The sequence below is a fragment of the Zingiber officinale genome, chromosome 1B (assembly GCF_018446385.1).
Source record: "Zingiber officinale cultivar Zhangliang chromosome 1B, Zo_v1.1, whole genome shotgun sequence".
In the NCBI taxonomy this organism is placed as follows: domain Eukaryota; kingdom Viridiplantae; phylum Streptophyta; class Magnoliopsida; order Zingiberales; family Zingiberaceae; genus Zingiber; species Zingiber officinale.
In genome coordinates this window covers 66,764,087-66,787,039 of record NC_055986.1, presented here as the reverse complement: position 1 = coordinate 66,787,039, position 22,953 = coordinate 66,764,087, and the positions used below count along the sequence as shown (strand labels likewise).

Here is a 22,953-nt window from a genome sequence, read left to right as displayed (position 1 = left end):
TTAATAGGGACTAAACATCTTGTGTTATTGGGATGAAAATTTGGTCTTCCCATGCTACATTATAGTGGTTTAGGTAATGTTTCAACATGAGTGATCTTAGAATGAGTTTATGTGGAGATTTTATTCATGCAACTTCTACTTTTTATAATAATTTGCATATTTTATTGTCACACTTCTTGTAAGTATGGAAATTGGCAGTGTGTTTTCCCATGCCATCAGTGCTTGAAGTGAACAAAATGAGGCTTACTACGTGAAGCTCTATTGTATCTTCATAATCTTCTTCAGTCTCTCGGGTCTTGTCATTGGGTTCAACCTCTTAGATTACTCCTTGTAGTTGAGAAGTATGTTAGTTTGTGTTCAGGGTTCAGGTGTAAGGGTTGACTTTTACGCATTGGATGACAGGTTTAGAGCGGGTTAAATTCGTAGTCTTCCTTAATGAGGTTGATGCTCTAGTTACTTAATAAGGAAGCCTTTAGTAATTGTTTAATTTCTAGAGTCTTATAGCAAGGCTCTCTTATTGAGTTTTAGACAAACAATTTAATGTCTCTATATTTCCCTAGAGTCTAATTTGGAATTATATCACATTTATAGACTCTTAAAGTTACTTTGATATTCAATCATGCTTATGGTTAACTAATTTAAATTTATCCATATGGCGTGTGATGCATTGAAAAGAAGCGATAGAGGGAGGTGAATATCGCTCGTTAAAACTTTTTCTTTTGTATCGTAAAAACAATAAGAGTGTAGCGGAAAATAATAAGACTCGTTTAGTTACTTGGTTCGGAGCCTATGTCGACTCCTACTCCAAGACCCGCGATCTTGATCGTACCGATGTGTAATTTTTATAACTCTTCTTTCCGAAACCTTCGGAAAGAAGCAATTCGTACAAATGAAATGGAAGATAGTAACACACTATTTTCTTCTTGTAAATAATGCAAGCTAATAAAATTATACCGAGAAAGAGTAAAAGATGAAGCTCGTCGGCACTTCTTGGTGTAGCTACTTGCATGTGTAGTTTGAGGCACAGAACAACAGAGGCATGAGCAGAGGATTGTATTGTCATCGGTTTGGATCTCGATGTCTTTTTATAAACTTCGTTCAGTTGACAGATCCTTTCGGTTGATTGATCTCCCTATCTGTTGTTGATCCACCTGCTTTCCTTCTTCGTCTAGATCCGATCACGACCTCGTTAATAGCACTTATTGTTCGGTCGACTGATTCCCTTGTCGACCAATCTGTGCAGTTTCCCTGTTCGTGGAGATTCGCCATTAATTCTCCATTAAGTGTATTAATTGTTCGGTTGATCGATCCCTGGGTTCGGTCAACCGATTAGCCTGGCTTCCATGTTTTCTTCTACGTGATGTCATCTCTGCCACATCATCTAAAGTTTGGTCAACAGATCCATGGGTTCAGTCGATCGATCAGATCAGTTCTTGTAAAATAGAGTTAAACAAATACTCCTATAAAATAAAGTTAGCACAGTAATATATGATGCATGAGTAGTAATATATATGAGTAGTAATTGACAGTAAACTGTCTTGATCTCAACTTAGAAACCTTCTCGGTTTCTTCAGTTGGATCAACGACCTAAGGTTGTTCCTTTTCGGAACACAACCTTACCATCGCTCCTCTCTAGTTGCTTACCGCAATCTACCTGCCAAACATTGGTCCTCTAGACCTGTTTGGACTTTTTCTGCTCAGTGTCTGATCCCTGATCCACTAAGACTTTTCCTGCAATATTATATTGGCTAGTAGCAATAATAGTAATACAGAATACTATAGTAAAACTAAACTTAGATTTACCAAGATCTGCTAGTCCGATCAACCGCAGATCAACTTTGCTTGGAATTCACTCTTCCAAGACTTCTCGTTACCTAAGATTACCTTTCCCTAGGATTTTCTCCATTTGACTTCACTTACCAGAACCTAGAGTTGTCTCCCTTTGAGATTTTCTCCACCTGACTTCACTCACCAAAATCTAGAGTTACCTTTTGCTAGGATTTTTTCTACCTGACTTTACTCACCAAGACTCAACATCGGATCGATCCACCAGGGATTTGATATCGGGTCCTCTAGACCTACCGAATCCTTCTACTTAGCTTCTACGATTTGTCGAGATTTCCCTAGCTACAACTAGGACTTCCCTTGCCTGACTGCAGTTAGGACTAGTCACTCGGTAGACTTCTTACCCTTGCCTAGCTACAATTAGGATTTCCCTTGATCAAGCTCCATTAAACATATTTGTCGGACATTAAAACTTTGGAGGTCGATTGCACCAACAATAAGGCTGTCTTATTGAGTTTTAGACAAACAATTTAATGTCTCTATATTTCCCTAGAGTCTAATTTGGAATTATATCGCATTTATAGACTCTCAAAGTTACTTTGATATTCAATCATGCTTATGGTTAACTAATTTAAATTTATCCATGTGGCATGTTGTTTTTAAAAGTGTGTTGGGATATCTTTTTAAACACGTTATGGGTTCGGCTCCTATTGTGATGAGGTGACTTTAAACACGTTTGCCAATATTTTTTGTAAAACCTATGAGTTTGACATTTGTAACACGTACTCAATTAGGTTGGGTCATGTTGTACCAATCTAAGTAGGCATCCATTTTAATTACCTAATTAAGAAAAGCATTTGGGTCTCATTGACCATTGAAATTAGGAGTCGGGTGGGGCCCACTCTTGCCTAGGTTAGGTTGATTATGGGTTTTAATAAAATGATCCTCTTCTTCATATGTGATCTATTATATTAATCATGACCATGATGCATGCTTTCTCTAGGTGAAACTCGTGAAGTTCAATGTGTTGCTCATTTACAAGGTTTTTATATTCAGTCTTAAATAACTAACAACCATTATCTACATTTTTCATGGTGAGGTTCGACATATTTAGAAAAGAGTCAAATAATGGAATTCATAATTTTTGTTTTGTAACATTGATAAATTAAGAGTGCAAATAAGAGGTTATGACGATGATAAATTACTTGGGAATGTATGATAGGCATTAAAGGGTTTTTGGTGATGAATTAAACTAGGAAGGAATGACAAGAATTGAAGTACAAACAAACTAGGTTTCTTTGAGAATTAAGTAAATTGACATCCAACAAAATTAAATAGAAGGAACATGGTTTAAAATGTTGTGTCATGGTCTGCAGGTCATCACGGGCAAAATTTACTGATTGCCTACGGGCTGCCATATCATTAGATTTGGCATAGGAGAGAGTGGGCAACGATAAGAAGTCGACTAGAGTGTATGTGCTATGCTGCCGGGGGGAGTGGGCGTGGAGGGGCATGTGCGTGATGATAGACGGTGCTACTGAGTAGTGACAATGACTACGAGTAGTGGCGGTGAGTGGGCCACAAGAGAGAGGGTGAGGACTTCGGAGAGAAAAGAGGTTGGAGAGAAATTAAAAAGGAACGAGAATATGTAATAATCCTAATTTATTAAAAATACTACTAACTTAATTAAATCAAAATGAAGTGGGTTATCATAGCCTAATTTGAATCCACTAGATCCTACCTAATCACTATATTCGATGGACTGTATCTAACCCATTTTTTACCCCTTAAAATTTAAAATATTAGTTAAATTTAACTTAATTAATATTTACAAAATTAATATAAAACATAAAAAATTAAATAATGTAAAATTTGTTATCTAACATTGATAAATATTTTTTTTTGCGCTTATGTTGGAACATTGTGGGAGCAAATAATGAGAAAATTAGGATCAAGTGAGATAAGAGATCAAACTTTTACTCATTTGTATTTTCTCTTACCTTAAGTTAACAATTTAATTTTATCAAAATCCTTAAATCTAAAATTTTCAAATTTGATTGCATGAAATTTGAATTAAATTTTATATTTTTAATTTTAACAATTTTTTTGTATTTATATTTAATTATAAAATTAAAAATCTAATTTAAGCCTAAAATATAATATTTTACATCCTAAAATTTGAGAAAATCCTTATATCTCTTCATTTTTCTTTCATATTAGTGATTATTGCTAGAAATAAAAATAAATTAAACGAAGATGATAATATTTTGAATTATTTCACTACATTTAAGAATTCTTTATATTTTATCAAATAAAATACAAGCAACAAGATATCTAATGTTTAAATTTATTATAAATGCTCATGAACAAATTCTAAACACAATTACGTAAACCATAAAAATACTACATCCTTAAGAATGAAAACTTTTTATGGCTTCAAATTTGAAATTGTAATTTATGGAAAAGTTTAAAAGTTCTCACTTTCCCATTGATTGTTCAAGTGATTTTCTTTCCGAGGAACCTACATTATAGTGTAAAGCAAAAGAGCTATATAATTTTCAAGTGATTATTTTTTTTTTAAAAAAAATTTAAATTTAATTATCCTTAAGACTTTTTAACTTAAACCTGAGACGAACAAATTAATCAACAAAACTAAAGAAAAACAAACATGTATTAACTATGTAATTGATTATTAAATAAACAACTAATTTCAGTAAAGCTAATTAAAAGATACAACTTAAACAAATTAAAATTAACCATAGTAATAATAATTCAATTGAATAAATATCGAAACTATACTGACATGACACGATATTGTATCAAAATCGTATCATTTCGGTCATAAATTAAAACTTCAGCATGACTTAAAATTTCAAAACTTGAGGAGGAATGACAAGAAAATAAAGTATAAACAAACTAGGATTTGTTAGAGAATTAAGTAAATTGTTGAGCATCCAAATTAAATAGAAGTAATTTACTGCAGTAATACGAGTCCTTTTCTTTTGCTATATCTCGGTGATGATGTCGTCTTTAACGCACTTAAATCTTGATGTTGTAGTTTTCCCTTTCAATTGACATTTACTATAAGATTTTATAAATTAGTTGGACTAATTTGTAAAGGTCTCTAAAATTCCAATTATAATGATTAGTTTTTGATCCAACATTCATTGTCTTTGTTTTCTTTCTTATGGGAGAGGTTTTTGTGAAAACAAGGTTTGGCACTAATGGTGGAGAGGTGAGATTTGACACCAAGGAGAGGGTGGAGACAACGACTAGGATGGTGTTGAGTTCTCTTGATCTTGTGTCTCAAACAGCAGTGTAGTCTGCTTTTTTAGTGAAGATGATAGGTGTTATTGGAGCTAACGATGTTTCTAGACAAAGTAGGTGATGCTATTTTGGCGTAGAATGTTGTTTGTCTCATTATGTGACACTGAGATCGCAGAGTGAGAAAAAAGGCTTAAGTTGATGCTTCAGGGGCTTGCTCTATCGGAATTGATGTTGAGTGTAGCATATGGATGTCAGGGATAAGGCATTGGAGTCTCTGGGCAGTTAAATGGCATGAGCCTCATGCTAGATGTGTGCAGTCGAGACACTGCAAGGACAACCCACATGGGAGTCGTAGTGGCTGATGCTAGGAAGAATCTACCAAGGAAAGGGTGGAATCCTTGCCTTCTCTGATCAGAGACTATGGGGACGGGAAGGAACTCCCTTTGAGAATGAACGTAGAAGGATGAAGTTTGACATAGGATGCTCATGACAGTAAGTAGGTTTGTGCATGGAAGGGATGGCTTCGACCTTCAGGTTACTCGAGGACAAAACACTAGGAAGAAAGAACAAGCATCCAAACTAGGATCGTGCCACCAAAAAATTCAACTTGTGATGAACAGCAGAAAAATATTACTAAATATAAATCAATAAAAGGGACCCTTTCCTCTTTATAGATTGGGAATATAATGACTGTCTTGTTTTTAAAAAAAAACATGGCTGGATTATTAAAACCTTAACAAGCTCTGGAAAAGGGAGAAAACTGTCAAGAGAATGTTGCTAAGTGATGAAAGCATCATTTATTTCAGAAAGCGGCAGTTCTTCCAAGTATCACAACTCCGAGAATTCTATTGAATTAACAATCTTCCATCTTTTTTTTTTTAAAAGATTATTCATTTTCTATTATATAGCTGAACTAGTTCATCATACTTCACACGATTTGATAGATTAATATTAAAACTATATAAGATAATATTCTAATTGCTGTCCCTGCAGGTTGGCCCTTTTCCAGTTAATGAAGGAAAAAGGCATAAAGTTAAAGCAAAAGTTAGGTTGAACCTTCATGGAATTGTTTATCTGGATTCTGTCTCAGTAAGTACTAATGTTTGTTGATTTATGCTGTTCTTGAAGTGCTGTAACAGCAATATTCATTTCTCTTAACTTTGCGATTAAATAATAAAACTGCTTCAGTTGATTGAAGATGAAGACAATGATCCAGTTCCAAGGGATGCAAGGCAAATGGATAACATGGAAAACGAGTCCGCTTTCGAAGGGAAATCTTACATGCACAACGATGGAATAGTGGAAAATAATGAATTTGCATCAGTTTTCTCGGTAAGGAGCTGGTGTCTCATAAATCCTTATTTTCTTGACTTTCACTTTGAATATACAAATTTTAAATCTGATCAGGTCTAGGTTCTTTGGTAACCAACAAAGGTGATATACACAATCAGCCTGAAAACAAGCATACACCATTATACATATGTAATAATGAGACAAGAAGATTAAGAGAAAAAAATGACAGAAGAATACCGCCCATTAAATCAATACAAAACCTCACCATTACTAATCACCAGGCCATGGTAATGTTGATAGCTTCTTAAAGGTTTTTAAAATTTCTACTTATCTCATTTATTGAGTTTTAGTTAGAAAAATAAATTGTATCCCTTTGAATGGACCTTCTTTCTTGATTTTTTTTGTGCCATTCCAATATGAAATTTTCTTTCTGTTAGCTAAGAGAATTTTGACCTGATTTTGTTAGGGTTAAGTGTCTCACAGCTGCAGAATACTACTGGATATATTTTGGTTATATTGCTTTGAAATAAGTTAGATTGAGTTTTCTTTACCTTGAATTGGACTACTTAGTTCTTTTTCCTCATTTGGTAGTAGTGTTATGGCATGAACCATTAGCCCAGAGATATCTAGACATGTCAAAGGGAAAGAAAATGTCGTGTAATTTCTGTATAATTCTGATGTAGTCGAAATTGGATAAATTAGTGCTTTTTAAAAATTTTGAGGTTAGAATCTTTTAGTTTTATTTAATTTTAAGAGTTGTTTTAGATTCTAAAGTTGTTTGATTCTTTAAAGAAATTGTTATCAATATATTAGGGATAAACAACATCATTGTTTTACAAAAAATTGCTCTTATTGGCAAAATCTATAAAAGGGGCTAGAATGCCTTTTTTCCCCTCGTATTTCACTAAGAGTTTATTTTTGGTTGGCACGATTAGTTCATGTGCTGTATCAAGTGGTATCAAAGTCAAATGCTTGATTCTCTTTTTACAGTTTGTGTCACATCTTCATGTTTCTTAGAGACATTTCTATCTTTTTGGAGATGTTTGGTGTGATTTCACTCTGTCCATTCCTAATCCTTCTACAGCATAATAGTCTTGAACCCGTTGATTGCCTCATCCACTTACATGGAACTCTTGCTCTCTCTTTCTTCATCATTGCTCTACCACCTTATGGTTGATTTTGTTTGCCTCTTGGGTTGCCCATTTACCACCTCCCCATTCCTTCTAGCAACAGAAGTGTGTGCATTGCCTCAGTGCGAATATCGGTCACTTGTGGCCCACATTGCCTTTATCACCTCCCTCTATTCATGCCAACTCTACCTTTTCTTTATTGAATCAAGACCATCTTCTCCTCTGCTCTGGCGAATGCTCTGCCCCTATGAGGAAGAAGGTGACAGATCTTGTTGCCTACCTTGTTTCTAAAGTGAACACAACAACACTTGGATCAGCTTTGTCAGCTCACTATCGTTCATTCACCACCCACGAGTTGTGCACTTCTCTACTAATAGAGATCGACTTCCACAATTTCCTCTCACAATATCTCTTTGATCGCATATGCGAGTTCATCATTCTTGGAGATAACCCATGACTTCATCAAGTTTGTTGCCTTCTCATTCACACAAAAGAAACAATAACTAGTTCCCTTCATAGAATTTCCTCTCCGCCATTACTGTGATATTGAAATAGTTTTTCCCCTCATCTCAACTTTTTGTTCATAAGTCTATTTATAATTGCTCATCAATTGACTATTTGCTCTTCTCTAGCTGAATACTTGTTCATCAGTCAACTAATGTTTTCCTATCAATTGTTTCATTGTAGATACAAGAATTTGAAGTTGCATTTGAATACCATCTTCTTGGTAGATACATATTTTAACATCTCTTCTTAATTGCACCAGATTTTCTATTCACTAGTCGACTACCACAGTCAATCTAAATGCCCCTTCTAATCATTTTCATATCGGCCAAAGTTGATTGCCTAGTCAACTAAACTATCCGTCAATTTATATCAACAACTACTCATAATTTCCTCCAAACCACAACTTTATGATTTCAAATTCAACAATCAACTACCAATAACCTATCAATTGACTGCAATCAACTTCTCTACCTCAAACTTGCCCAAACAATATCTTCGTGGATTCAATTTTATCAGTCGACTGATACTCTGGTTCTAGCCACACCAAGGCTGGATACAAGCCGTGCTAAGAGACTATACATCTTTGGGACTTAATCATCTACCTAGTACAAGTAGCCCCAACTTACCAAGACTTTTTCTAAGCCTAATTTCCTCAACCAACTTGGACTTTCCTTGCCTAAAGGCTCTTCGTCTCTAGAATTTCATCCATTGCCCAATATCTAGCCTAGGGTTGTAAATGAGCCGAGCCGAGTCGAGCTCGAGCTAGCCTAGGCTCGAGCTTGGCTCAACTTGATTTATACTGGCTCAAGCTTGGCTAGAGCTCGCTCGAGCTTGTAGAGTGGAGCTTGAGCTCGAGCTCGAATTTTTTTTATTTTATTATTATTTTTAATAAATAAATTAATATATTATATATTATATATTATAAAAATATATATTATTACTTGCTTGTTTAGCTTGACGAGCCACCGAGCCAGTAATAATTAAGCTTGAGCTCGGCTTGATTTCTAATCAAGCTGACTCAAGCTCGGCTCGAGCTCGAGCTCGGTCAACTTCGAGCTTGAGTCAAGTTTTGATCGAGCCGCTCGTGAGTGGTTCACGAGCGGCTTGGCTCATTTGCACCCTTAATCTTGCCGCTTTCCTTGCCTAGAGACTCTTCATCTTTAGGACTTCATTTATTGCCTAGCTTTAGGTCACCCTTGACTTGCTATGACTTCCAATATTTAGAATTCACTCCTTTAAGACTTCTAACCTTATCTAATATTCAATCACTCTTGACTTGCTAGGAATTTCACCATTTAAAATCCACTCCTCTACTATTTCTAATATTGTCTAGCATCCTAGCACCCATGACTTGCCAAGACTTCATCTCTTGTCAAGTATCTAATCCTCTATGAAGTCCTTGAACTTCCATCACTGTTAAGCAATGGCCACCCCTGACTGTGTGAATTTCATTCCTTACCCTGCATCTAGTCCTCCATAAGTTTCTTGGACTTCTGTCACTACCAAGCACCTAGTTACTCTAATCTGCTTGGACTTCCCATCATTTGTTTAACATCTAGTCTCCATGGCTTCCCATCAACTGCCCCACATCCAATTCTTTATGAGCGGTTAGGACTTCCCATGATATGTATAACATTGAGTCCTCTACAACTTATTAGAACTTCCAACTTCCATTATCAACACGTTAGTTTTCAACTACCAAGTGTCTAGTCAAGGTAGTCAACCTTAACTCATCTATTTTTGGACTTTTTATTAAACCTAGTCAACCTTGACACAATTGAACTTTTCCACTATAAAGTATCAGTCAACCTTACCTACTTGACACATTACTTAACCATCAAACATATTAATTAGATATTAAAATCCAATTCTAAACTAGTCAAGCTAATAGTCAATTGCACCAGCAGGGGTATTGACTTTTTCTGGCACCAACTGACTGATACAAAATTCCTGAAGCACTTGGGGCATGGTTTTCTCAATCACTAGTCAATTGGATCTCGACACTAGTCGGTTTCCATGACTTTGACCACATCTAAAGTTGAGTTCGCTTAAGATGCTGTCTACCCTTATTCCTACTGCATGGGAGAAGCTTTACAAGATGATGGTCTTTGATTCCTCGATATTCTCGTCCTTATGCTGTACAAGGAGGAACTCATCTAACAAGAGGGATATTAGAAAAGGGCTCGCAATCTATCTAAAGGAAAAGTTGGCAACATGGGTTATCGAGGGCATGACAGGTTTTTATAGATGTAGAAAAAGGACAAACTATGGATGGCGTGTGAGTTTGGGATCAATAGGAGGGACAATCTTAATACCTTTGGCAAAACAACAAACAATAATTGGTAAGGAATACCCTACCAAAATGCATTGGGAGGTTGGGAGGAAGGTCCACTTTTGCATATTGGGCAGAGTTGGAAGAATGGAACCAGAATCTCAGTTGCTACATTGGGCAGAGGGCTAGAAGAATGGAAGAGGATGAGTTCAACTTTGTGGATGACAAGGAGATTTAATGGCCTGTGGAGAATGTGATGGTTATATATGTCAAGGGTGATGAGACAATCATTAGCAAAGATGAAGAGAGGTGTCAGCTAGGTGGTGGAAGAATGAGTAATTCTGTCGTTTGTTTCAATATCTTACATCGCCACAAGGAAAGGGAACCGAAAACAAGAGCAATGGAGGCATGGGAAAGATTTTTAGGGTTGTAAAAGAATTAGAGTCATGTGTGAAAAGTAGAAAATGAGGTTACGGTGATGGAGAATATTAGGTATTATTTGTTTCTAATCATATGAGGAAAGGTCTATAGGAGAAACAAAATTAGAGTTTTAAGATGATGGAGGTAGGGTTGCCATATTGTCATGTCAAACTTATGGCTTCCCTTAGGGGAATGCAGAAGAAAAACTTAACTTAGGGGATCCCACTCTAGTACCAACTTGGATAAATGAATTATTGTATATTTTTTATAAAGAACTATAACATCATATATAAGACTTAAACATACCCTGTCATTAAATATCCAATGTATAATTATAGCTCTACTGACAATTCTAATAATTCATAGACCATCTAAAATAGGGTTTATAGGTACTATTCTATTGCGAACAATATGGCTTCATCATTATGCTCCACATCTTCGCGAATCTCTTTTTTCATTATACCAGCCAGCCAACATAATGAACTTCACAAAAGAGTTAGTCATCTGCATTATGTGATCTCCCTATACAAAGTGATCAATGCAGCCTTTTTTTTCTGTGGTCTGTAGATCTTTGGACCATGGACTTTTGCGTTCCATTGTCTACCCACCGATTTTAACAAGCTGTTTGTATACCCCCTATTTTTATGGTGGAGAGGTGCTTGCACTATGTATCTTTCATTTCTTATTTGGCATTTTCCTATTGTCCATAAATGTTCCCTGCAACCTCAAGTTTTTCCACACCATCAAATGGGTTGGTACAATCAGTATTCACTATAACTTTCAATGGATCAACATTGGGTCTGTTAAACGTTGATTTGGTCTCCCATGCAAAGTTGTGAGCTAATTAGAATTAAAAAGGTGTAGGATTTTTCTATTAACATTCCGCTAGATAACTGTGAATTTGCATGGAAGAATGTTTACTGACGATGACATGACAACTATCTTAGCATCCTTGATTACACGTTCCAATTATACAAATGTTAATGTCCTAAAAGAAATAAATGAGAATTTCTGAAAATGTTTTCTCTCATTTCAGTAAGAGGATTACAATATATAAACATCAAGAATTCTCAAATCCCTTAATTCTAGGGTCTAATATAGGAAGAGATACAACCATAATTATAGCTTATCAAATCTCTTAATCCTGACTTATCAAATTCCTTAATCCTAGGAAATATAGGAAGAAATACAACACTAATTACAAGTGATATATACAGCAATAATGGAAATCTTAGAGAGGTAATCAAGGGATATACAACCATAACAAAAGGAAAGAAGAATATATTGACACCCACCCACCCCCACCCCCACCCTCCTCTCAAATTGACGCGGGTAAGTCTATCAGTATCAATATGCTACTGAGAAACTTGTGTCGTCACTTTTTCAAAGCTTTCGTAAAGACATTAGTTATTTGAAGATCAATAGTAAGATGAGGAAGAGTGATAACACCTCGAATAAAGTCCTCCCTAATGTAATGATAGTCCACGTCTGTGTACTTTGTGCATTTATGATATACTAGATTTGCAGCTATTTGAATGACACAACATGAAGTGGAGTAGGATTAGGTGGAGGGAATCCAAGTTTGGAAAGACCACGTAAGAACATCCACACAAATTTCTCTATAATATCTCTAAAATTTGGGGTAAACTATCTACTTTATTAAATTTAGATAATCATTTTTCACTACACACTACGCTACCCTAAAATTTTCATTATGTTCATTTTTTTATTATTTTCTTCTCTCTCTTCCAATTTTTTTTATTATTTTTCTCTTTTCCTATGTAATCTACTTTTCATTATCCAATCAATTCTCTTTATTTTTTCTCTCTCCCAAATTAAATGATATTTTAATGTTTAGGGAATGGATTTCATTCCTTAATTTAAATAAGTACTATTTATGAAATCTAAATTTAAGGAATGGATAGAGTATCTGATGCAAATAATTTTTTATATAAAATGTAAAATTTAAGATAAATTTTGTGTTTAGAGAAGCTGATGTGGATGCTCTAACCATACAATTTCAAAACAAGATATGGCTCTATATTCAGCTTCTGAGAAGATTTAAAGCCAATACTGGTTCTTACACTTCTAAGAAATCAATGTATCTTCAAGAAAAATGCACTAGCCTATTGTAGACTTCCTAATATACAATCAAATTCTACATCACTAAATCAAAAGAAAAGCTGATTTTGGGAAAAAACAACCCACGAGTAGATTACCCAATTAAGTATCGAATAATGCGACGAACTGTAACAAGATGAAGATGTCGAGGTGATTGCATAAATTTGCATAAATTTGTCGAGGTATTTCACATTCACCTCTATCAGTGTATTAACAACAGTAGCATCCTTTAAACCAATTAACTCAATGAGATTTTGGATATATTTATGTTGATTCAAGAATAAACCATAATCTTGAAAGTGAACTTTCAGCCAAAAAATACTTGAGATGCCTAAGATCTTTCTTTAAAATGTACTATGCAATATATTTTGAAGCTTAGTGATCAACCCATTATCATTACTAGTGTTGATAATGTCATCAACATAGATTGAGAAAAAGACCATACAAGTGGTTGTCTTGTGAAAAAAAAGGTGATGAATCATATTGACTTTGTGTAAAAGAGAAGGTAAGAAGAGTGCTGTGAAACTTCTCAGACTAGGCTCTAGTGCTTGCTTCAAGCCATACAAAGAGCGTCTTAGCTTGCAAATTTCATGAGAAGCTGTCATTGATATACCATGTGGAAGTTTCACGGAAACCTCTTCCTTAAGATCCCCATCCAAGAAGGTATTTTTTATATCCATCTAATGTTAAGGCCAAGATTTAGAGGATGCAATAGCAAGAATGATTCTCTGGTCATCTTTTCTTCTTAGTCGAGGACATATTTTTGTTTATTGCCAAGAGCAACCAATTGAGCTTTGTATCTATCTAAAGACCCATTAGACTTGAGTTTCACAAACCCACTTACTACTAATGGGCTTAACATTTGGAGGACAAGAAACAATGTCCAAGTATGGTTTTCCTCAAGTGCTTGAAGTTTTGTTTCCATTGCTTGTTGCCAATACTCAGGTTCCATAGCTTGTTTATAACAAGTGGGAATGGTACCTTTTAGGAGGTTTGTGAGGTCTAGAGCTTCTTTGAAGAGGAGGTGGATCATTGGAAACCAGATCAGATGGCACAGGAAGATTTGGAGGAACCTCGGTGAGACTTGAGGATGATTAGATGCAGGAGTGCATCTATGATAAACATAACTAGGTTTAAACCTTGGAACAAGTGTTGGTGACTTGGGAAAATGCGGTTAAGTAGATAGAAAAAGGAATTTTGAGGTCTGTTGTGTGCTAAAGAAGGGCCATTTTTTTAAAAAAAAATAACATTCCTTGAGACATGAGTTCAACAGACATGAGGATCATAACAGAGAAATCCTTTTTGGGTTCCAACATATCCTAAGTTTATTTCTTTCATGTGCAAGAAGGTGAACAAAATAAACACATCCAAAAATATGCACAAGGTGGACAAAATAAACACATCCAAAAATATAAAGATTGGAATAATTTGGTGCATGTCCAAGCAAACGAAAGTAAGGAGAATCATTGTTCAAGTTGGGAGATGGTAATCTATTAAACAAATAAACAACGGTAAACAAAGCTTCACTCTAAAAATGAGAAGGAACACAAGACTCAATTAGAAGAGTGCGAACAACATCAAGAAGATGATGATTCTTTCTTTCAACCACCATTTTGTTGTGAAGTGAAAGGACAAGAACTTTGTGATATGATCCCATGATCGAAGAAAAAAATTGAAATTCATTCGACATATATTCATCACCTAAATTTGATTGTGAGGGTTTGATTTTGACATAAAATTGTGTTTCGACTAAAGAATGAAAGACTTTAAACACAGACAAAGTCTCACTTTTAGATCGAAGAAAGTATACCCAAGTAAAGTGAGTGAAATCATCGATAAATGTAATAAACTATTTGTAATGTTCATAAGAGATTACAGGGGCCCTACATCAATATGTATGAGTTCAAAAGGTTTGGTGGTGCAGTTTTTATGCAATGAAAAAGGAAGTGTTTTGCTTTTACCAAGTTTGCAAGATGCAAAATCAACAAAATCATTATTAAAAGAAGTCAAATTTTTATTTTCAAGTAAATTAGATTTAACCAAAACTCGAAGTACATGAGAATTAGGGTGTCCTAAACACCACATCTGATTATCACATTGAACAACATTACAAGCAACATAGTTTGACACCGAAGAGGGAGATAGAAACAAAGGAAAGAGGCGTCCCACTTTAGGTCCCTTTGCGATCATCTTCTCGGGCACTTGATCCTGCTCAAGACAATCAGAATTTGAAAATTGAACATTACAATTGTTAACTAATTGACCAACAAATATAAAATTAGTGGACAACTTAGAAGACACAAAAAAAAACAGTATTTAAAAAGGCTGAAATATCACCAATAACTATGATAGGTAAGGAATTACCATTGACAGTATGAATCTGAAGATCTCCTTTATATTTTTTTAATATTATTTAAAGGTAAGGCAATATTGGTCATGTAATTGGAAGCACCATAATCGAAATACCGAGGCTTAAGATTAAAATTTTTATTATCTGAAAGGCCTAAAGAAGAAAGGGTTGAAACTATCATTTGTTGGACCATTTTGGGAGTAATAGAAGACTGACTATGACTAGGGGCATTTGAGGAAACAACCAAGACATTGTAGGTAGTTTCATATTTCTTTGGAGGCTGAGTAGAACAATCTTTGATAATGTGCCCGAATCCTTTGCAACTATAGCATTGGACATTAGTTATATCTCTGCCTCGTTTAAACCTCCCTTGAGCAACGTATTCAATAGGAATTGGAGTAGAATGTTGAGTTTTTTGCTCCAAAACTGGCTGTGTAATGAGCCATTGTTCTTCCCTGAGAAGCTATCCTACACTAATATCCAATAAAGGAACTAGTTCTCTACTGATTGCTTCAAACTCCCCTTTAACTTCATTAAAAACTAGTCACGTTTACTAGTCTCATGCACACTTTGGATAGCAATGAGTCCTTCAGGAGGTACACTTGCATACACAATATCTGTGTACTCAGCTCAAAGATTTCCAAAGGAAGAATAAAACTCTTTGGATTGACATACTCTCTTGACTGAGCTAACCCAACTTGAATTCCAATTGAAACCTTAAGATATTATTTGAGCATCCTTCACCTCTCATTTCACATATTTCTCCTTCTGCTTCTCACTGTTAGGTGCATGATTCGTCCCATCAATATGATCCCATAATTCCTTTTGGAATGCTCAGGCAGAATAGTTTTTGCCATTAAATCGAACAAGAAAATGTTTAGATCGTTTCAAAGACATGATTCAACCATAAACAAGTACTTAGAGATCAGCTCTAAGAAAACAGGCTAGAAGAATATGAGAAAGAACAAAACACTAAGATCTTGGAGATAGACAAGGAACCGAACACAAAATGATATGATCTTGGAGTTTTGGCTATGATCATTTGACAAAGAAATAAATGAGAATTTCTGAAAATGTTTCTATCTCATTTCAGTAAGAGGATTACAATATATAGATGTCAAGAATTATCAAATTCCTTAATCCTAGGGTCTAACATAGGAAGAGATACAATAATTACGAGGGATATATACAATAGTAATGGAAATCTTAGAGGTAATCAAGGGATATATATCTATAACAAAAGGAAAGAAGAATATATTGATAGACATGACTTCCAATAGAAGTAAATAGTGGTATCGGATATCTGAAATTCCCATTTCCTATGCGCTCGATTAGGAATCCTTTCTAATGATCAATATTGGCAAGGGATGTTCAAACAGATTCTTCATTGTCATCCTTCGGTTAAGATACACCAAAAAAAAAATAAACAACAAACTTCATGTTGTTAGTGGTCCAAAATTCTTTTCTGTACTGACCCATGATACTTACATGGAGTCTTCAAACATAAGCATGTATAACATTCTGGTCCCTGTATGGTATATATAGTATCTAGCATGGTTAAAACATGTATGTGTGCTTTCTGTATGAGTTTTGTAGTGATTGATTTGTTCCATGGACAGCAGGCTTGACTCTATTTCCTGGGTGTCTAGATGTTATTGAATGTCCTTTCATCCCTCCATGCCCTTTTTTCATACAACTCATGCTTTGGTGGGCCATTTCTCCTCTGCATATTTCAGGTTTTAGTATGGTTGGAGTTGTTGGTTACCTATGCACAAGTTCTTAATCCACCGTTAAGTATTCCCTACTCATGGTAATTAGGCAGTGACTAGGAAATTATAATGGGTAAAAAGCAAAAGGGCATCCCTAATGATCAGAATAGTCAAAAGAATATTAAAAAAAATTAAAATAGCACCCCAGTATATTTCTCATTTTGAAAATACTCTTATTCCATCGTTGTTGTAGTAGCTATGAAGAAGTTACTATAACGTGTTAAAATAAAATCTATTCAATTTGGTCAAAAATACTATATATGAAACACTTTTATATAAAAATCTCTCCCAAATTGGTCAAAATTGCTTAAATTTGACAAAAATCGCTTTAAAATGTTCAAAGTTATTGTAAAATTATTGTAGCAGCCATTAAATGGCTGCTACATGACTGTAGCAACTATTAATGGTTGCTACAATAATTTTACATTGATTTTGAATATTTAAAGCGATTTTAATAAGTTTAAGCAAAATTAGCCAAATTTATAATGAGTTTTTTTATATATAAATATAATATAACATTTAGTGGCTACGGTGTAGCTACTACATGTTTGTATTTGCTACTCAATGATTGCTATAATAATACTGGAATAAGGCTACCTTTGGTACGAAAAATATGGTAGGGTACCCTATTGATTTTTTTTGAAAAAGGAGTGATCTTTTAATGATTCTAATAATTAAGGCACCTTTTTATTTTTGCCCAATTATGATCACATATCGATTGAATTTGACCTTAAGTTGTATGGTTGGGGATCTTTTGCTTCTATCTGAGATATGTCATGTAGATACACAAACATCTTGGCTTCATACTTGAATGGTGGTTTGTGATGCAAAATTTTAAAATAATACTATTATTAAAATGCCAGTTCTTTTTAGAGAACTAGTGAATATATGATTTCATTATTTTGATTTTACTAGTCCTCAGAAACAATGTGACATTAAAATGTTACCTTCTGTAGCTGTTCTGCATATATCTGTAATCTGCTAATTCTCTTCCACAAATGACCTTTTTTCTTCTTTTCTTTTGGAGTTTCTTGTTACTAAAACTCCTTGGTAGACAGTGTCTTTTAAGTTTCACTAGGAGTCTAAACTTCACAAGTTAAATAACATTAAACTGACAAGGACACAGCCAAGTATATAAGAATTGAGGCTTTCTCCTCGAAAAACATGTTCTACACCTTATGAAACTTTTTTGAGTATGCACTGCACACATCATTATTTGATTTGTCATTTGATTAAACTGCACATTTGATTTTGGATGAGTGAATGTGAGCTATCCAAATGATACTGATTGGCATATCGCCATTTCCTGGATCATCGTGCTATTATTTTTTCCATTTTGAACCTAGATATTGTTTTCATTCAGCTAACAAATACTCTAATCAGGTTGATACATCAAAAGTGGAAAGACTGCCTAGAAGGCATGAATTGCTAATCATAGAGACAGTATATAATGGAACCACAAAAGAATGGCTGCTAGAAGCCCAAGAACAAGAAAAGTTGCTTGGTTATCAGGACAAACAAATGGAGCAAACAAAAGACAAAAAGAATGCACTGGAAGCTTATGTGTATGAAGTTCGGAACAAGGTAATGTCAAATTCAGTTGTAATATCTCTTTATCTGTGTTGTGGTCAGAATATTTATACGACTTCCTTCTTTATCGGTGTAATCTTACTTATTAACAGCTTTTTGAGAGATATCGAAGTTTTGCTAGTGATTTTGAAAGGGAGGGGATTTCTGCTAGTCTACAGCAGACTGAAGATTGGCTTTATGAGGATGGAAATGATGAAACTGAAAAGGTTTACACTAGCAAAATGGAGGAATTAAAGAAGGTAAATTTTTATTTGCTCAGCCACCAAACACCATTTCTTATATTGCATTGCAGACCCAACCAAGGGTTTGGAATCCACAGTTCGAAATCCACTGATTGATAGTCTAGAACTGCTGATTCGATTGTTCAAAACCCATAACCTTAACGTTCAAAGCTCCTTGCGATTCATGGTTCGGGTCACGGTTCATTGGCAGTTTGTGGTTATTATTTATATTTTAAGTTTTATAAAAAGTAATTTATAAATTTATAAATTAAAAAAAAAAGATTAAACTTATTTAAGTTGTCTATGTATTTTCTGTAGGATCGGACTCGATGCTAGAGAAAGAGTGTATAACGTTGAGAATTTTATGAGAAAATAATAACTGAAACAATTGAATCAATTGAGTAGCATGGTGGAAGTAAAAATTACTTAGACTAATTCAATCAAGTATAGTAAAACAATGTAAGCATGCAAAGGACTTAACAATGTGAGCATGCAAAGGACACGCACAAGAATTATAAAAATATGATTCTTATTTCTAATTTCCTCTTTCGAAAAGTCTCTAGAGGTGGGAAAATCTTACAGAAAAATAATCTAAAAATTTAAGCACAAATACAATAAATATGACAATACAAAAATAATAAAATGTTACTCTAGGTGTTGCATATACAAAATGAAGCGCGAATTGCAGCGTGTCATCGTCACACACAGAAGACTTGAACTCTACAACACGAGCACAAGAATGAATTCTACGAGTGAATGAGTTAATCAGTAATTTGATAGCTCTGCCTTGAGGCCTTTTAATAGCCCTTCTCCGGTCAACTGTAGCCTCCCCGGTTGGCTGTAAGGTGCTGACATAGCTACAATGGCTATCCGATAGATAACATGGAGCTCTCCGGTCGATTGGAAGCCCTTTGGTTGCCTAGAGAGGAGTCAAAACTGATGTTGACCTGATTCACTCGGATTGTTGGATAACACCATCTCTCGGTCATCTGGGAGCTACTTTGATCGCCCTGATACAGTTGCTCGTATGCTCTAGTTGCCCATGCGATCGCCTAGACTCTTCGATTTTCCTCATCGAGAGTCATCACCAGCTAGGTCGCTCGGACTCCCTCAGTTCGCTTGGATCGTTGAACCTTGTTGTCGTGCAGTGGTTACACGAAATGAGTATGATAGAAAATGTAAAGTTGCTAGCACTTATTTTAGGTCTATATGTTCAACCCCCAACTCATCTAGCCAAGCTACAACTCCCAACTGATTCCATTTGGATTTGTTTGCCAAGCTTCAGCTCCCAGCTTACTTCACTTGATCTTGTCTGCCAAGCCTTCAACTCCCATTTAGCTCCACTGAGACTTGGTTCACCTAGCTCTTGCTTGGTTCTCAACTAAGACTTAGCTCATGCATGACTCCCAATCAAGTCTTCAGATGCTTAGCTCCACTAGGATTTAGTTACTGCATGGTTCATAACTAGGACTCCACCATTTGTCAAGTAACCACACTTTATACAATTTGTTAAATAATAACACACCTAACTTGAATCTTAGTCATATATCAAAATTCTGGATTAAATGGTGTGCTCTAGTACTAACAATCTCCTCATTAAAAATAAGTTTGGAATTTATATTCAATATATGATATTTATTTAAGAAATAACTCCCCATTAATTTTTGCTCCCCTTAATCATATAATATTTGTTTAAATTGGGAAGTTAAAAGACATTGAAAAATTTTATAAAATTTTCTTGATATTAACCGTTGTTTTTATCTCTCTCCCTCTTTTTCATACATAAAAATGAGTTAATTTGTAAAGAAGAGATAATAAAAATAAACCAAGCCATATAATTTAGTGAAAAAATGATGTTGAACTTCTATATGTTTGGTTTTAGAATGATATATTGGATTTTTAGTTAGATTAATGGAGTAGATGTTATCAATCATAACTTAAACCTTTTTATAATTAAGTTCATAATCTCTAAGTGTGTTCATCATCGATAACCATTGAGCTACACATTCATCCATAGCCACATACTTAGCTTCAGTGGTGGATAAGGCCACACTATGTTGTTTTCTACTACAACTAATTAGCGATTGTCCTAGCAATTGACAACTTTCACTCGAATAAGTAAATCCTACTAAATCAAAGTTACTTGTTCATGAATATCATAGTCCTACATTATGAGTTTCTTTTAGATACCTTAAAATTCTTTTAATTGCTGTTATATGTGACTCTTTAGCACAACATTGAAATTTTGCACACATATCTACTGAAAAAAAGTATATATGGTCGACTAGTAGTGAGGTACAAAAGTTCACCTATAGTATGTTTGTATTATTTGACATCTACACTTTTTCCACTTAGGTCATTATCTAATTTGACATTTAGGGCATTAGGGTTCCTAAGTCTTTAGAATTTTTCATTCCAAATCTTTTAATTAGTTTGGTAGCATACTTAGTATGATAAACATAAATACCTTGCTTGGTTTATTTGACTTGTAACCCTAGAAAATAATTGAGTTCACCTACTGGGTTCATTTGAAATTCACCTTTCATAGTGGACTTAAAATCTTTTATAAATGAATTGTTAGTTGACCCAAAATAATATCATCAACATAAACTTGAGTAATAAAAATGTCCTTAGCATGAGTTTTGATAAACAAAGTTGTATGAACTTTACTTTGCCTAAATCCCTTATAAATTAAGTAGACAATCTTTCATATTAGACCCTAGGAGTTAGTTTCAGTTCATAAAGTGTATTTTTAAGTTTTGGTACATGATTAGGGTTATCTAGGTTTTCAAATTTTGGTGGTTGAGCTATGTAAACTTCTTTTTTAATAAAACCATTTAAGAATGCTGATTTACATCTATTTGAAATAGTTTAAAACCTTTATGAGTGGCAAAGGCTAATAACATTCTAATTGACTCAAATCTGGCTACTAGAGTATACGTTTCGTCGTAGCCTAATTCTTCTACTTGACTAAACCCTTGGGCTACAAGCCGAACTTTATTCCTGGTAATTTCTCTTTTCTCATTTAGTTTGTTTCTAAATACCCATCGTGTTCCTATAACAATTTTATCACTTGGTTTCTGTACTAAGTCCCAAACTTAGTTTCGATCAAACTGGGCCAACTCTTCTTGCATTGCTATGATCCAATCTGGGTCACGTAGGCTTCATCTATGTTCTTTGGTTCTATTTTGGATATTAATGCTATATGACTTAAATTTCGATAGGTACACTTAGTTCGGACTCCTAAGTTTGGATCTCCTATAATTTATTCAACTGAATGATTAGTCTTGGTTCTAGATGTCCTTATAGTTTGATCTTCAACTGAGTTCGAGGTTAATCTTTGTTCAACTCATGTCTAACTTCACTTAAGTTATTGTTAACCACATTATCAATTTCTTATTGAATAGATTGGTTTGTTTTGGTTGAGTTTTCTTCATTAAATAATACATTTGTGGTTTCTTAATTTATAAAGTTTTTCTTATTATAAATTTTATAGCCTCTATTGTTTGTTGCATATCCTACAAATATTCATTGATCAATTTTACTTGTGAATTTTAGTACGTTATCATTAGTGTTTGAGATATAAGGTTTGCATCCAAAGATTTTAAACTATTTAATTGAGGGTGTTTTATTACTTTTGCCCATAAATAACTAGGTAAATTAAACTCATTTAACATTATCCTAGCTGCATCTATTAGAGTTCGGTTCTTCCTTTCAAATAAACCATTTTATTTTGGGGTCCTGGACACGAGAATTCATGTTTGTAACCATTTTCTAAATAAAATTTTTTAAACAGTTGATTATCAAATTCCCCTCCATAATCACTCCTAATTTTTTTAATTTTAATATTCATTTCATTTTCTGTTTGTTTAATAAATTGAATTAATTTATTTATGGTTTCCTCTTTGTGTTTTAGAAAATAGGTTCAAGTAAATTTTGAAAATTCATCAATAATCACTAAACAATATTGACTTCCATTTAATAATTTAATTTTGTTACTCTCAAATAAATCCATATAAATCCTTTCTAAGATGGTTGTTGTTTGAATTGAGTTGGTTGATTTATGAGTTGATCTTGTTTGTTTACCCGTTTTACATGCATCATAATTTAAGTCATTTGATTTGGTTAAGGTTGGTAAACCTTTAACTAATTCATTTCTGCTTATTTTTAACAAGTGTCTTGCATGAGTGTGAGCTAGTCTCCTATTTCTTATTGTGAAATAAAGCAT

General features: G+C 34.3%; 1 pseudogene; it reads left to right on the top strand.

Annotated features, from left to right (window-relative positions):
- LOC121970277 overlaps positions 1-22,953 on the top strand; it is a 99,597-nt pseudogene that overhangs the window by 30,952 nt on the left and 45,692 nt on the right.